Source organism: Bidens hawaiensis, unplaced genomic scaffold, assembly GCF_021521415.1.
Source record: "Bidens hawaiensis isolate Kalapana, Puna unplaced genomic scaffold, B.hawaiensis_p1.1 tig00002181_1, whole genome shotgun sequence".
Lineage (NCBI taxonomy): Eukaryota > Viridiplantae > Streptophyta > Magnoliopsida > Asterales > Asteraceae > Bidens > Bidens hawaiensis.
This window is the reverse complement of record NW_027491116.1, coordinates 530,969-548,054: the sequence shown is the minus strand read 5'-3', so window position 1 is coordinate 548,054 and position 17,086 is coordinate 530,969.

The following is a 17,086-nucleotide window of genomic DNA, read 5'->3' as shown; positions in this document are numbered from 1 at the left end:
CCCCTCGTGTTTCTTAACATGAATATTGAGTCCGGATTTGATGGTACTTGATTTCCATATAATTTTGGAAGCCTGGAAGATGAGTAATGTAACACCCCGGCTTTAAGCGGAATACGTCCGGGTGTAACGTACAAATCATTCAAAGCTCGTAACGCTATTAAAGCGAAAATAATTATATTTAATGCATTTCATATCATTAAAAGTACACATATTGTTCATAAATAAAAACAATAGATAACACTTCATCGAAAAGTAAACAAGTTCTTTATTTCAATTATCCTAAGGCAAACTAATGAACTTCGTCCTTAGCACACCATCGGTTCAACCTGTAACACGTTGAAAATAATATATTTTGTCAACAATTAAGTTGGTGAGTTTTCATAAGTTTTTGTGTATACATATATATAGGAAACTTGCGACTCAACAATCGTAATGCAATAATTATTCAAGCGTAAAGTAAATGAAAGCAAGTAATGTCGTCCTCCCGTTCATTTAGCCGAAGCCGTTGAAGTCGGGGAAATGAGAACCACCTTACGTAAACAACCGAGGTCGTAACGTTAGACGGCGCGGGTACGTCCCGTCGGACCCTCCCACTATGTGTATGCGTTTGCGTAACTTCCACCATAAAAACAATAAACACATTGCAAGCAAGTTCACGTATAATCATAAACAATATGCACGAATAATATTAACATGTACGATGTAAGTGAATCGGTTTGTGAACAATCACATAACTAACGAAAGAAAAACTTGTAACGTGCTACCCCCAAAATATTATAAAACGTTAAAATGGGGTTATGAAGAACTCACCTGGAATAAGGAATAAGGTACGAGAAGACAGTAAAGGTTAGAGCAAGCTAGGAATAAGGTAAGGAATAACGCCCTTTCCGAACCCTCCAGGTAAGTAACCAGGTCCCGCGGTTGATTGGGATATATGCGCATTGCTTATCCTTAGGTTTCATGAACCTTGGTGTCAAGAGTTCGGAAAACAAGCACGTCCCCCCTACAGTTACTACTTACCCGCCACGTAAAACCGTCTTTATGCGGAAAAATATCGGAAAACCTAAATAAAATTGATTGAAAAATATTTTGAAAATATTTGTTTTAAGCCTATCCCTTGGAGTTTGTGTGTGAACATGTGCACAGGAGACGCTATGAAATGTTATAAATTCGAGCGTATGAATGAAACTTTAATATAAGTGCGGGCACATAGCACATAGAGAATTCATGCAGTTTAACGAAGTTCCATTTAAAAGGATAAGAAACACATTTATTATTATTATTATTATTATTATTATTATTATTATTATTATTATTATTATTATTATTATTGTTTAGGTAAAAATAAATATATATAGATATAAAAGATTATACATGTTTATATATTTACATATATGAATTTGAAATTTTATTTTAGAAGTTTATCGGGGTTCGGTTTGCTTAAACGAGTATAACAATATAGTTTTAAATCTACATATAGTTTTTATATTAATTAAAACCAAATAATGATAATAAAAAAAATATAAAACAAAAACCGGACCAGGGGAGGGTCGAACCTGCGCCCCTGGCCGGGTCTCGTGTTTAAGGTGGTATGTACTGGCCATCTGTGCCAGTGTCTAACTTGTTAATACAAACAGAAACAAATATATATAACCAGATATGCAAACAAGCCCCCAAATCATATAAACCCTAGAAATTTCAATTGGATCTTACACCCTCTGTCAGTCAAAATTGACAGAGGGGTTTTGTAGAGAATGGAATCGCGACCCATATGCATATTACAATTACCTGGAATGATTAAGGATGGATCAAGAACGAGGACCTAAGGCTTCGGCTCAAAGGTGAGATCAAACTAGTACAAGAACTGATTCAACAAAGCAATTAGGATGGGGTCTAGTTTCGTGATAGTGAGACGATGATGTGGTGTTTGTTAATTGAATTTTGGTATCGTATTTAATAGGCTAATGAGATCAAAACTGATCCGCAGCCATAGTCGCGATTTTTGGTTGATTATAACTTAATTAACGAGCCGTTTCTTGTTGTTAATGTTGATTATGATTCGCGTAAGTTACGGAGTAGTTTAATTAGCTTGATATCCGGCTTAATCGAAGTAAAACTGATCATGGGGGGGGTGCGAGATCGACGGGAAGAGGAAGAAAGGAGGAAAAAAGATTTTGGTTATTTTGCAATATAGTCCTTGTTGTTGGGTTGGGTCCAGTAACTGATTAAACTGAAGTTATATAATTGATATTCAAACGATATGTGAAAATGTTAACGCGTAAAACATAATAAAGACAAAATCGTGTGACATAATAATACTTTGACGTAATAAATAAGATCCGGTTACAAGACGGGTAATAAAACAAATACATTTATTAAACTGAAAACAAAAAAGACGAATGTCACAGCATTCCCAACTTTTAGGAAATTTCATCCCGAAATTAGGAATTAACATCCGTAGCAAAAAGATGCGGATACTTAGTCTTCATTTGGTCTTCACGTTCCCAAGTGAATTCCGCACCGCGCTTAGATTCCCAACGAACATGGACCAAAGGGATTCGGTTACGCTTGGTTTCCTTATCCATTCGATCTATTATTTCCACCGGTCTCTCAACGAAATGCATTGTCTTATCGATGCGCACTTCGTCGAGAGGGATATGAAGGTTCTCCTCGGCCAAACACTTTCGAAGGTTTGAAACATGAAATACAGGATGAATGCCTTGGAGTTCTTGCGGAAGCTCGAGGCGATAGGCTACGTCTTCGATTCATTCAAGAATCTTAAATGGACCAACAAAATGAGGTGCTAGTTTACCCTTAATACCGAAACAGACCACTCCTTTCCAAGGTGAAACCTTGAGAAGGACAAGGTCACCAACTTCAAATTCCAAGGGTCGTCGTCGCTTATCAGCGTAAGACTTCTGGCGACTTCTAGCAGCGAGCAGGTTATTACGGATTTGAGCAATTTTGTTGGTGGTCTCTTGTACCATTTCGGGTCCGGTGAGCTGGGATTCACCGATCTCGTTCCAACAAATAGGAGAACGACATTTGCGGCCGTAGAGGGCTTCAAATGGAGCCATTTTGATGCTTGAGTGGTAACTATTGTTGTACGAAAACTCAATCAACGGAAGATGAGTGTCCCAATTACCACCAAAGTCAAGTACACAAGTTCTTAGCATATCCTCGAGTGTTTGAATGGTTCGTTCCGATTGACCATCCATTTGAGGATGATAAACGGTGCTAAGATCTAGACGGGTTCCCAAAGCGGTTTGAAGCGATTTCCAAAAGTGAGACACAAAGCGACCATCACGATCAGAGATAATACTCAAAGGTATACCATGGCGACAAACAATCTCATTGACATAGATTTGAGCGAGTTGATTGATTGGAAGTTTCTCTCGAATGGGAATGAAATGGGCTAATTTGGTTAATCGATCGACGATTACCCAAATGCTATCATGCTGCCGTTTTGTGGTTGGAAGTTTTGTGATGAAGTCCATCGTAATGTTCTCCCACTTCCAAACCGGAATCACAGGTTGCACAAGCAAACCAGAAGGCTTTTGATGCTCGGCTTTTACTTTGGCACATGTTAGACATTTCCCGACGTAGATAGCGATATCTTTCTTCATACCGGGCCACCAGAAAGTAGTTCGAAGGTCGAAGTACATCTTATCTGTACCGGGGTGGACAGAATATCGTGACTTGTGAGCTTCGTCCATGATAACTGTGCGAAGATTGTCACTATCTGGGACCCAAAGGCGATTGAGAAAGTAAAGCAAACCATCATGCTTGGTTTCGAGTTGGAGTTCAGCACCACACGACATCTCTTTGTACATATTGCCTTCGGTGACCGAGATGTGTTGGGCTTCGAAGATACGTAGTTGAAGGTCGGTTGGAATAACAACGCTTTGGAGAAGAATGCTCTTAACATGGGTCTTGCGACTAAGGGCATCAGCCACTACGTTTGCTTTACCGGGATGGTAACGTATTTCGCAATCGTAGTCGCTAAGGAGTTTGGCCCATCTTCGTTGCCTCATATTTAAATCCTTTTGGTCGAAAATGTGTTGGAGGCTCTTGTGGTCGGTGAATACCACACATTTCGTTCCATATAAATAGTGACTCCATATTTTCAACGCGAATACAACAGCACCAAGCTCAAGGTCGTGTGTCGTATAATTCTTCTCGTGAACCTTAAGTTGTCGTGATGCATAGGCGATAACCTTGCCTCGTTGCATGAGAACGCAACCGAGACCTTGATTCGAGGCATCACAATAGACAACGAAATCCTCGTTTCCTTCTGGAAGGGCTAGGATAGGAGCGTCGCAAAGCATACGCTTTAAGGTTTGGAAAGCTTCATCTTGCTTAGCCCCCCACTCATAAGGTTTACTCTTATGAGTTAAGGCGGTGAGAGGCAAAGCAACCTTGGTAAAGTTCAAAATGAAACGGCGGTAATAACCGGCAATACCAAGAAAGGATCGAACTTCCGTGGGTGAAGTCGGAGTCTTCCAGTTTTTAACAGCTTCGATTTTAACGGGGTCGACATGAATGCCTTTTTCGTTAACGATATGACCAAGAAATTGGACTTCGTTTAACCAAAACTCGCACTTGAAAAACTTGGCAAAGAGTTGCTCTTTCTTCAATAATTCGAGGATATCATGCAAATGCTTTTCATGCTCAACTTTAGATTTCGAGTAAATGAGAATGTCGTCGATGAACACGATCACGAACTTATCAAGATAAGGCTTGCACACGCAGTTCATGAGGTCCATAAATACCGCAGGTGCATTAGTTAAGCCAAACGGCATAACCATAAACTCGTAATGACCATAGCGAGTTCGAAAGGCGGTTTTTGGTATATCATCATCATGAACGCGCAATTGGTGATAACCCGAACGAAGATCGATTTTTGAAAAGCAAGATGCGCCTTGAAGCTGATCGAAAAGGTCATCAATTCTAGGCAAAGGGTAACGGTTCTTAATCGTGAGTTTGTTGAGTTCACGATAGTCGATACACATTCGAAAAGAACCATCCTTCTTTTTAACGAAAAGAACAGGTGCGCCCCAATGTGAAGAACTTGGGCGGATGAAACCCTTGCTGGAGAGTTCTTGGAGCTGACTCGCCAGTTCTTGCATTTCCGAAGGTGCGAGACGATAGGGAGCTTTGGCGACCGGATTCGCACCAGGCACGAGATCAATACGAAATTCCACTTCACGAGTAGGAGGTAAACCAGAAACGTCGTCGGGGAAAACTTCGGGAAAATTACGAACTACCGGAATGTCTTTTATTGCCTTCCTTTCTGATTTCTTTTCCACAACATTGGCAAGGAAAGCCACATACTTTTTACGTAAATATTTTTGGGGTTGGGTACACGACATAAGTTTGAGCCCTTTGGAAGGCTTCTCACCAAAAATACGCAAAATCCGATCGTCTTCAAGAGGAATCCGAATATACTTTTCAAAACAGACGATTTCGGCACGGTGTTGAGCTAACCAATCCATGCCTACTATGATATCGAAACTCCCGAGTTGCATAGGAATGAGGTCGATGGAGAAATCATAGTCGTTGAGATTTAGGGTACAACCACGAATCACCGAATCAATTGAGATAGTTTTACCATTTGCGACTTCAACCGTAAAGGAATTTTCGAGCTTAGAACGAGACGAAGAAAGCATAGGCTCAAAATTAAACGACACAAAACTCATATCAGCACCGGTATCAAATAAAATGGATGCATAGACGTTATTAACCAAGAACGTACCGTTCACCACATCGTTGTTATGTTGGGCCTGATTTGCATTGATCACAAATGCCCTCCCACGAGCATTGGGGACGGATGGTGCAGCTTGAGAAGTTGAGGCTTGATTGGCTTGAACCGATTGAACAGCTTGATTTGCCAAGATCTGTGGAACCAGGTGTTGATAAGCCTGAACCTGATAGGCTTGAGCAGAATACACAGGCTAAGCAACCATTTGGGCCTGATATGCGAGTCGAGGACACGCGTTGCGGAAATGACCAGGATCTCCACAATTGAAGCAGGCTCGAGGGGTGGGGTAAGCTTGAGAGATAGGTTGAGCTTGAGTTATGACACGGTTTTGGTTGAAGGTGTGAGGAGTACGGGGTGGTTTGGCGAGGGTTGGTTGGGTACGCATGAATTCGAAACATGCGCCTAGCAGGTGTCCGTAACGGCCACAATGGGTGCATTGGCGGCAAGGAATGCCGGGTTGATGGTGTCGTTGGCATATTTGGCAAAACGGGTGTGGACCATGGTAAGGCTTCTTTGGAGGGGGAGTTGGAAGGTTTTGGGTTTGGGTTTGTGGGTATTGGAGTTGTGGTGGGTTTGGTTGGGTTAAGGCATAGTTTTGCTTTAGTTTATTAGAGTGGTTGTTGTTGTTGTTGTAGCGGTTTGGCTTGGGTGTAGCTTCGGCCTTGACCTCTTTGGAAAGTTTGGCCTCGATTTTCTCGGTAGCCTTCTTGCTGATTTTGAGGGTTCCTGCCTTGACATGGTTGTCAGACAAGGATGCAGCAAGAACAATAGCCTCGCGAAGAGTCTTTGGAGCACTACTTTGAACTGAATCTTGGATTTGCCTTGGTAGACCCTGAATATACTTGCTAATCCCACGAGAAAGGGGAGTGACAAGGTTTGGCACTAGGATGCTAAGCTCGTTGAAGCGAGCGGTATAGGTGGCGTTATCACCACTCTCTTGTTTGAGGTTCCAAAATTCCACTTCCATGTTCATGAGTTCATTGGGTGGACAGAATTCGGCGGTCATGATTTCCTTAAGTTCTTCCCATGGCAAAGCCATGGCTTCATCAACACCACGGGTGGATTTTTCTTGCACCCACCAATTTAGGGCTCTATTCTCGAAGACACTTGAAGCAAAGCGTGTCTTCTTGTCATCGGGACATTCGATATGGAGGAAAGTCCTCTCCATACTTTGGTACCATTGCAGTAGGGCAGTGGCACCTTTAGTACCATCGAACTTATCAGGTTTCGCATCAGTTAAATTCTTATAACGAAAAGAGTTGGAGTTTGATCCCGAAGCAGCTGCGTTCGTATTGGTAGCAATGGTTTGGTGCATTTGAGCCACCATCTGTGGGAGCACAGCAGCCATTTGCTTGGCAATCTGGGCTGTCATCTTGCGGCTGGAAGAACGACGGTTAAGGTGACGAGAGGCCATTCTGCAAACAGGCGTTACAAAAATCATGAGTCTCGGAATTGTGTAAGAGTTCTTGCTAATGTTTGTTAAGTATAAAAACATGTAAAAATAAAATAAGTATTGTGTGGAACTTAGAGTTTTCATGAACCACCATGGACTCTTATGTTTCAGCACAAAATCAAAAGTTGAAATTAAATCGAACCAAAAGCTGGGTATTCGTGTATCACCACGACTTGACAGACTTTCGGTTAAAACACATTGTAAAACATGGAGGTCGGAGTCACACGTCGCATAAACCACCATGACTTGTATGACATCCTAAGGAGTGTAACCATATCCTTATCACAAAGAGGACATGATCACGTTTGAAAACATAAAGTTGTGATTCGTATGGCGTTTGTGTGGTACGCTTTGGCTTAGGGTTTCACGCCCTTTCCGAACCCTCCAGGTAAGCAACCAGGTCCCGCGGTTGATTGGGATATATGCGCATTGCTTATCCTTAGGTTTCATGAACCTTGGTGTCAAGAGTTCGGAAAACAAGCACGTCCCCCCTACAGTTACTACTTACCCGCCACGTAAAACCGTCTTTATGCGGAAAAATATCGGAAAACCTAAATAAAATAGATTGAAAAATATTTTGAAAATATTTGTTTTAAGCCTATCCCTTGGAGTTTGTGTGTGAACATGTGCACAGGAGACGCTATGAAATGTTATAAATTCGAGCGTATGAATGAAACTTTAATATAAGTGCGGGCACATAGCACATAGAGAATTCTTGCAGTTTAACGAAGTTCCATTTAAAAGGATAAGAAACACATTTATTATTATTATTATTATTATTATTATTATTATTATTATTATTGTTTAGGTAAAAATAAATATATATAGATATAAAAGATTATACATGTTTATATATTTACATATATGAATTTGAAATTTTATTTTAGAAGTTTATCGGGGTTCGGTTTGCTTAAACGAGTATAACAATATAGTTTTAAATCTACATATAGTTTTTATATTAATTAAAACCAAATAATGATAATAAAAAAAATATAAAACAAAAACCGGACCAGGGGAGGGTCGAACCTGCGCCCCTGGCCGGGTCTCGTGTTTAAGGTGGTATGTACTGGCCATCTGTGCCAGTGTCTAACTTGTTAATACAAACAGAAACAAATACATATAACCAGATATGCAAACAAGCCCCCAAATCATATAAACCCTAGAAATTTCAATTGGATCTTACACCCTCTGTCAGTCAAAATTGACAGAGGGGTTTTGTAGAGAATGGAATCGCGACCCATATGCATATTACAATTACCTGGAATGATTAAGGATGGATCAAGAACGAGGACCTAAGGCTTCGGCTCAAAGGTGAGATCAAACTAGTACAAGAACTGATTCAACAAAGCAATTAGGATGGGGTCTAGTTTCGTGATAGTGAGACGATGATGTGGTGTTTGTTAATTGAATTTTGGTATCGTATTTAATAGGCTAATGAGATCAAAACTGATCCGCATCCATAGTCGCGATTTTTGGTTGATTATAACTTAATTAACGAGCCGTTTCTTGTTGTTAATGTTGATTATGATTCGCGTAAGTTACGGAGTAGTTTAATTAGCTTGATATCCGGCTTAATCGAAGTAAAACTGATCATGGGGGGGGTGCGAGATCGACGGGAAGAGGAAGAAAGGAGGAAAAAAGATTTTGGTTATTTTGCAATATAGTCCTTGTTGTTGGGTTGGGTCCAGTAACTGATTAAACTGAAGTTATATAATTGATATTCAAACGATATGTGAAAATGTTAACGCGTAAAACATAATAAAGACAAAATCGTGTGACATAATAATACTTTGACGTAATAAATAAGATCCGGTTACAAGACGGGTAATAAAACAAATACATTTATTAAACTGAAAACAAAAAAGACGAATGTCATAAGTAAGAGAAAGGCAATAATAAAGAGTGATAATATTGGCCACCGTGTCGTTAGCTCTTTGAAAGTGGGATCGCTTTTGTGTCTGAAATCAGATTTCCGGCGTTTTCGTCGTGGACGGGAACGCGTCTTGACGGAAAACTCATCGGGCTGGTCCTCCGTCACCGGAATTGATATGCTTTTATTGAACATATTTTTGTTTTATGGTAACGACACCTGCCGGACGGCCGGAGATCTGCTGACGACGTCGCAACCCCTTCGAATCTCCGGGTTATATTTTTATATATTCGTTTAAAGCGTAGGATCCTAAAAACAAAACAAAATTGCATTTAGGCCCCTTAAACTACTGAAGATGGCTAAATATTCTCCATCAAATGGTTGGTTTTAGAGGGGCACAAAACCTGACTGTGGGTCATACCGGCTCGGTTTTAAACCGGTTCTGGTCTAGTCAAAGAAAATCAAAACAGGATCGGTCCAAACATGTTCGGATTAGAAACCAGTTTTAGAAGAAAATAACCCGGTTCAGTTTGAAGCATTAATATAAAAGGGTCAAAACAAATAAAATTAAAAATCTTCTGGTATATGGTTTATGTAAACGGGTATATGGTTTCCAGATAATCAAATCGGCTACCACCGAATCCCATACTTGTGAATTTTTTTCAAAACTAATCTCACACCCCGCACAATACCCAAAGGGTTTTGGGTATATCCGTGACCCGTCTCATATTTCGGGTATACCACTGGGCTCAGGTTTTTTTGCCTTCCCTAGTGGATAAGAGGGCCTATATCGACTCCCTGATAAAGAAGTTCAGTTTCCATCTGTAACATCTCGAAATTTCCAAAATGATATTAATTATATTACTTAATAATAGAGGGAAAGTTTACTCGGGTTATTGGGAAATAAATAAATAGAGTAGGAGTTGGTATGGGTCAAGCTAGTGTTGGGTAATGGATATGGGTTATGGACTTGGGTTATGAAAGAAGGAAGGAGAGTCCATGGGCTTAAGCCCATGATCCCTAATATAAATACCCTTAACCACCATTTCTCACATATTCCATACACACACCCAAAACACACACGACCCGAACCAAGATCCGAAGGCGAAAACCCGAGCTTGTTGGTGCTGGAACGTCGTGACGGACCAAAACAACATCAAGGCTTAACCGTGTTCGTAGTTCGACTCGTTCAAGGTACGTTTATAGCTAGAAATCGTTCGTATAGGTTCGGTTTGATTTGAGAAATGATAGATCTGAGTTTGTATGGTAAAAACGAATCCAACAAAGCTAAACTTACTGAAAATGGTTATGATTGGATGGGTTAATCGATTGATAAAAAGAACCCGTAACCTATATGCCTAAATCGCACCCTTTAAACATCGATGTTAGGTCGATTTGATGGTTGGGGTTTGTAGGCGCTGGTCAGACGATCCCGTGGGTACCTAAATCGAGTTATTTGGTTAAGAAACGAAGGTGATTAAGGGATTTAAGAACGAACAGTAGCTGCAGACGACAACTTCGCCTGCAAGCTAAGTTCGCCTGATGAACTTCGCCTGCAAGCTAAGTTCGCCTGATGACAACTTCGCCTAAAGCCAAGTTCGCCTGATGACAACTTCGCCTAAAGCCAAGTTCGCCTGATGACAACTTCGCCTAAAGCCAAGTTCGACTGATGACAACTTCGCCTAAAGCCAAGTTCGACTGATGACAACTTCGCCTAAAGCCAAGTTCGCCTGATGATAACTTCGCCTAAAGCCAAGTTCGCCTAAGGTTTAACTTCGCCTAAAGCTAAGTTCGCCTAAGGTTTAACTTCGCCTAAAGCTAAGTTCGCCTAAGGTTTAACTTCGCCTAAAGTCAAGTTCGATTAGAAAATAAATTAAAAACCTAATGAAAAAGGTGGTAAGATAGTTAATGTAAATAAAATTTTTCCAAGCTGACCTGGCAGCACAACCCCAGCCAGGGGCTCTGCCCCTTGGACCCTGCTAGGGGCTGCCGCCCCTAGACCCCGCTGCCAGGGGCGCTGCCCCCGGACCCCCGTTCGTTGTGGGTAGTAGTTAAAACTAGAAAGATGATATGAGTAGTGATAGTTGTTTGATACGTATACTTGTTATACAGTCAGCCGTGCACAACTGAAGAACGGGATTACGATTAACGGTGAACGTAACCGTGTTCAGGTGAGTTTCTAGCCCCATTCCTTGTTATGTTTTCGGGGCTGTGTGCATACTCGAGGTGTTGTTAATACATTTATCCTAAGTGATAAGTGTATGTCATATGTGATAGGTATGAATGATTGCTTGTCGGTACGCGAACGATCTTCGGATATTGCGCGTACTGTCAGGTTATAAATGAATGTACGAATATTATATATGGAAGATATACGAATATTTCAAATGAATACTTGCCGGGGCGTGAATGATCTTCGGATATTGCACGTATCGACAAGGGGTATGGTTGTTAAATGAATGATGTAAAGAACGCCTAGAGTGTTCTTATGTTATAATGTAATTATTGTATATGTGAAGTATGTGTATATAGGTACACGAATGGTATGTGAGTCCTACGTTCGACATAGTAAGTTAGGGTGGCAAATCCCTCTAACTCCTGTTGGACATAGACTTGGCAGGTGATAGCGTAGTTAAGGACTGCGAGCCTTATACGTGATGTAGATAATAGATGTAAGCATAGGAAAGGACTGTGAACCTTATACGTGCTGATTTTGTAGCATAGGGGAGGACTGCGAACCTCGTACGTGCTATGAATTAGGTTGCAACATAGGGAAGGACTGTGAACCTTGTACGTGTTGTGGATGTATTTCAGCATAGGAAAGGACTGTGAACCTTATACGTGCTGATTTTGTAGCATAGGGGAGGACTGCGAACCTCGTACGTGCTGTGAATTAGGTTGCAACATAGGGAAGGACTGTGAACCTTGTACGTGTTGTGGATGTATTATGGTATAGGGAAGGACCGCGAACCTTGTACGTACCATAAATGGTGAACATAGGTAGGGACTGCGAACCTTGTACGTGTTCACAACCTTGAGTACGGGTATAGACGGCGGACTATGAACGTACTTTCGGTAGACTGAGGTTAGTGATTGTAGATATGTATGTATGTATGGTAGCAAGTATGTACGTAGAACAGAAGGGTAACTAATGATGTATGGATATGTATCTACGGATAAGTATGTATGTGTATGTATTGTATGACGTTCGATTAACTAGAACTCACTCAGCGTAGCTGACTTTTAGTATGCACGCAGGTGAGCTGATTACAGAGCTAGCATGAGGATGACGCATGGCATGGATTGAACGGCTGGCATCTGATGAAAGAAGAAAAGATTTAATGTTTTGTAACAAACGATTGATGTTTTACATTCCGCGAAAAGTTTTAATGAACTCTGATTTGTAAGAACTGTGTTTATGAGTAAATCCAACACGGAAGTAGGGCTACCGGTAACGGGGCCTTACACCATCGCCATCACTCTAAAGATTGGATCGAAATAAACCAATTTCACCTAAACATTTTTTGGAACGGTTTGAATCTGGTTTCAAATTAGGAACTGATTTTGATTTGCACCTCAAGTACCTTTTAAGTTTAAACCCTAGACATACAACTCAAGAATTCAAGATACCATCAAGCAGCAGTAACAGATCTTATAACTAAATTCCAGGAGTAACCCAAAAATTTTTGTTATTATTGTACATTCACGTAAATTAAAAAAAAAAAGACGATAACAAATAAAGTTAAAGCACCTACCTAATAGATGATCTCTCCTCTTTGGCATTTGATAGCTTGAAATCGAGCCATTACATCGTCTTCCGGTACTTTATCAAATGTTTCTCATTCGACCGCACAAACTAGAGCATTGTTCAAATAATCGTCACCCATTCGATTGCGAAAAACCTTCTTGATAAGTTTCAATTTAGAAAAACATCTTTCAACGGTTACGGTTGCACCCGGTAAAACCAACGCTAGCTTCAATATCCGATGAAACAAAGAAAAAGTAAAATATTTTCCAATTTCCACCATTAGACGAGCAAGATCACGTATTCCATCCAATTTTGCAAATCTTTCATCTTCCATTACAGAATGATAGAAGGCATTAAGCTCACCCAAACGACACTCTCTTTCTTTTTAGTAAAATCATCTTCATACATATCATAAAATGCAATCATCTGAGACTTGTCAAAGTTAGAAAACCGGTCGCAAGGATTTAAACTCGACATATTTTCTTGCAAAGTAGTTGTTACCCCCATTGAATCGATTTCCAAATTCTTGAATTTGCTTATCCAAAACTGTATTAAAAATGTTAACTCTAACTTCAAAATAATGTCGATTAGTAATGACATTCTTTTGGTTTCTAGCCTTACCATACGTTTCCGTCATACCAAACATCTTGATATTGTTTGTAACACAAAAAGAAGTTACTTTTTCCAACATTGAAGCAAACCCGTTTTGCCTTAAATCATTCAATGCTCGTTTTGTTCCATTTATCAATTTAGCCGCTTCTTAGGGGTGTGCATATTTAGGTCCGGACCGAAAAACCCGAGAAACCCGACCCTAAATAACCCGAGCCCCAACCTACCCGACTTTTCCCGGTTATGATTTGGTCTTGATAATTGATGCTAATCGGTCTCAGGTAATTACCCGACAAAACACGACGGAGGAACAAAACCCGAATTTAAGAAAAAAAGAAGAAAATCGTTGGAGAAGAGTTGGAAAAGTCTAACTTCTGAGACTTAGAAAGGATATGAAAGAAAGTGTTGTTCGAATCATCTGGATATGCAAGTATACAATAGACGTCTGTATAGCTTTTTTGAAGAGAGATGAAATGATAAATTAAAATTAAAGTGAATAGTGCAGTAGGGTTACTAGGGTAGATATTAACTTACTATAGGCATTGTGTTTTTTCATAACAAGCATTAAATGCAACAACTCATTCTGTTGCATTGAGAAAAAAATGAACAAATTTATATTTGTAAAAACTTATCATTTAAAAATGAGTAAAGTGTTAAAATCGTCCTTGAGGTTTGGTCAATTCTGCGATTTTCGTCCAAAAAGTTTTGTTTTTGCAACTGGACCATTGAGGTTTTCCATTTCTTGCCAATTACGTCCAAAACACTAACTCCGTTTATTTATATCGTTAAGTCATGGGCAATTTTATAAATCTACCTATTTGTTTATTTTATAATTTTTTTAACTTAAACCCATTTTAATTTAATCAGATTTGGCTTCACAACTACCATCTTCCTTCAACCCCTTTCATAAAACCCTAATTCACATTAATCTCCGTCTCCACCCAGACCCACCAATTCTGGCTAGAAAACACATGTTTTTCCGGCGACGAACCACCGTGCCTGATCTCGCTACCACACCAAGATCGCCTGTATCTTTACGTCACCATGATTTCTGACTAGACCTATAAACAATCGCCCATCCCTACTTTTATAGATCTGTAAAAAACCCATCGAAAATTTGAGATGCTTGCCAACTCAAGGGAGAATGGTGATGGCCGGAAAATCGATGGTTTCCAGCAGTTTTTGGGTTTGTTGCACCATTAGGTTAAACGAAGAGATCGGGGTGGGAGACGAGGGGGTGGTGTTCTCTGAAATGAAGACGAAGAGGGGAATGAGGAGTCGGTGATGGTGGCTGGCGGTGGTGTTACTTCAGAAACCCACCATGGAAAATTCCACTACGGAGAATAGGGCGGTGATGGTGGGATGTGATGGGATTTTTATTATTATTTTTTTGTTTACTGGAGTCTGGAAATATGATGATGATATTGGCTTGATGATGACGACGTGATATATTGAAGTTAAAAAGAATTATAAAATAAACAAATAGGTAGATTTACTGAATTGCCCATAACTTAACGATATAAATAAACGGAGTTAGTGATTTGGATGTAATTGGAAAGAAATGAAAAACCTCAATGGTCTGGTTGCAAAAACAAAACTTTTTGGACGAAAATCGCATTACTGACTAAACCTCATAGACGATTTGGGCACTTTACTCTTTAAGAAGAATTTACTATATTGAATGTTTATAAGTTTAATTTAATATAAATTATAATTTAATATTGAAACACTTGTAAAAATAATAGCTTTAATAAAAAGGAATATTTATGCATAAAATGACAATTGCATACTCGTTAAAATAAAAGCAGTGTTTATTATTATCAATATTGAAAAAGAAAATTTAGTTAGTTACCCGTTAATTTAGTATTATTTATCAAACATAAAATTGATTAAAAGCCTTTTGAGAATCTTGATATTCTTTTTATTAATAGTTAATTGAGAACTAACTTTTAATAACCTGTATTTTCTTTTTCTTTATAACCTAGAGACTCGTAAAAAGTAATAAAGTTTGTAGAAAAAATCTGTCATCACATTTCTCTCTTTAAAAAATCATCGGAGAAATTGAAAAAAGTAAAAAAAAAAAACCACAGTTCATCTCTCTTTCTCTCTGAAACTACTGGAGCTAACTTCCAACACATTTCAACTCATTAATCATCATATGGTAGATTACACCAACATGTGGATTCAAAGATAAAAGGTTAAGCCATTTAATCTATTTTCGGTCTCGGTCCTCAACTGGTTGCCCGTCGGACCGACACTGAAAGCAACCGATACCCACTTCAGTTGCAGGTCCGGTCTTCGGTCCCCATTTTTCCCATTTTTCAGTTTCGGGTCGAGTCGGTTTCTTACCTGATCGGTCCGGTTAGTGCAGCATGCACACCCCTAACGCTTCTAATAAGTCTTGACCTTTTAAAGATGTTTTGAAAAGGCATTTGTGTGGCCTAAAACATCTTCCATCAAATATGCATAAAAAACAAATTCAAGTTTTTGAAATATGATAGAATACCTTTTGTGTTAGATCATTGTTAAGTGATATCTCCGTCTTTTTGAATATAACGAAGTACCTCGACAACTTCCGGAAATAATCTAAGCAAACTTATGATTGTCCTATGATGAGAACCCCGTCATGCATCTCTGGCTCATACAAGGGAAACCTCTTGGTTTAATCCTTTTCCGGTCTTAATTTCACCCTTTTGAATTTCTTTTTCCACTCTTTCTTTCTTTCTTTCTTTCTTTCTTTCTTTTTTGTCTCCCGTATCATATTTTTTCGTTTGCAAGCAGCAGAAACCATATGAACAATCATGGCAAGGTATTCATAAAAAATATAAACACCGGTATGTTTTTTTACAACAGCCACAATCACTAACTGAAGTTGATGAGCAAAGAAATGTATGTAATGTGCTGACGGATTATCTTTCAAAATTAAAGCTTTTAACCCATTAAACTCTCCTGACATGTTGCTTGCACCATCGTAACCTTGAACCCTAACCTGTTTTAACAAAAATAAACGATAAAATGAATCAAATAATCTATATTAAAGTTTTTTTTAATTAAAATATGAAACTTATTACTTATTTGATCTATGCTCAACTGGTTATCTGCTAATAAAGAAACAATGGCTTGTTTTAGAGTTGAGGAATATGTGCCCTTCACATGAGCAATTCCAATAAAACTCTCTTTAACAACTCCAAGTTTATCAACATACCTCACGACAACAGCCATTTGTTTCTTTAAAGATACGTCACTAGACTCATTTAATGACAACCCAAAAACATTGTCTTTAATTTCTTCGCAAATCATTTTGATTACTTCTTTTTGCAAAGCATTCAATAATCTCCTTTTGTATTGATGGAGCTGTCAACTTGTTATTCTTTTTTGCATTCCCTAACGTGTACTTACCAATATCCGGGTTATTTTCACTAATCAAATTTAAAATTGCAAGAAAAAGACTTTAGAGAAAGGGTCTTGGATTCATTATGAACACAGAATTATAAAGAATTTTCTAACAAGAATCTAGTACTACGAACAAAACCCATGAATCGAAACTCATTTCCAGTCCTTTCTTCTCTTACTTTGCTTATTGAATTTCTCATGAATGGATCGTTTTTTATTTAAGAGATTGTCATACTTTTGCATCGCCTTATT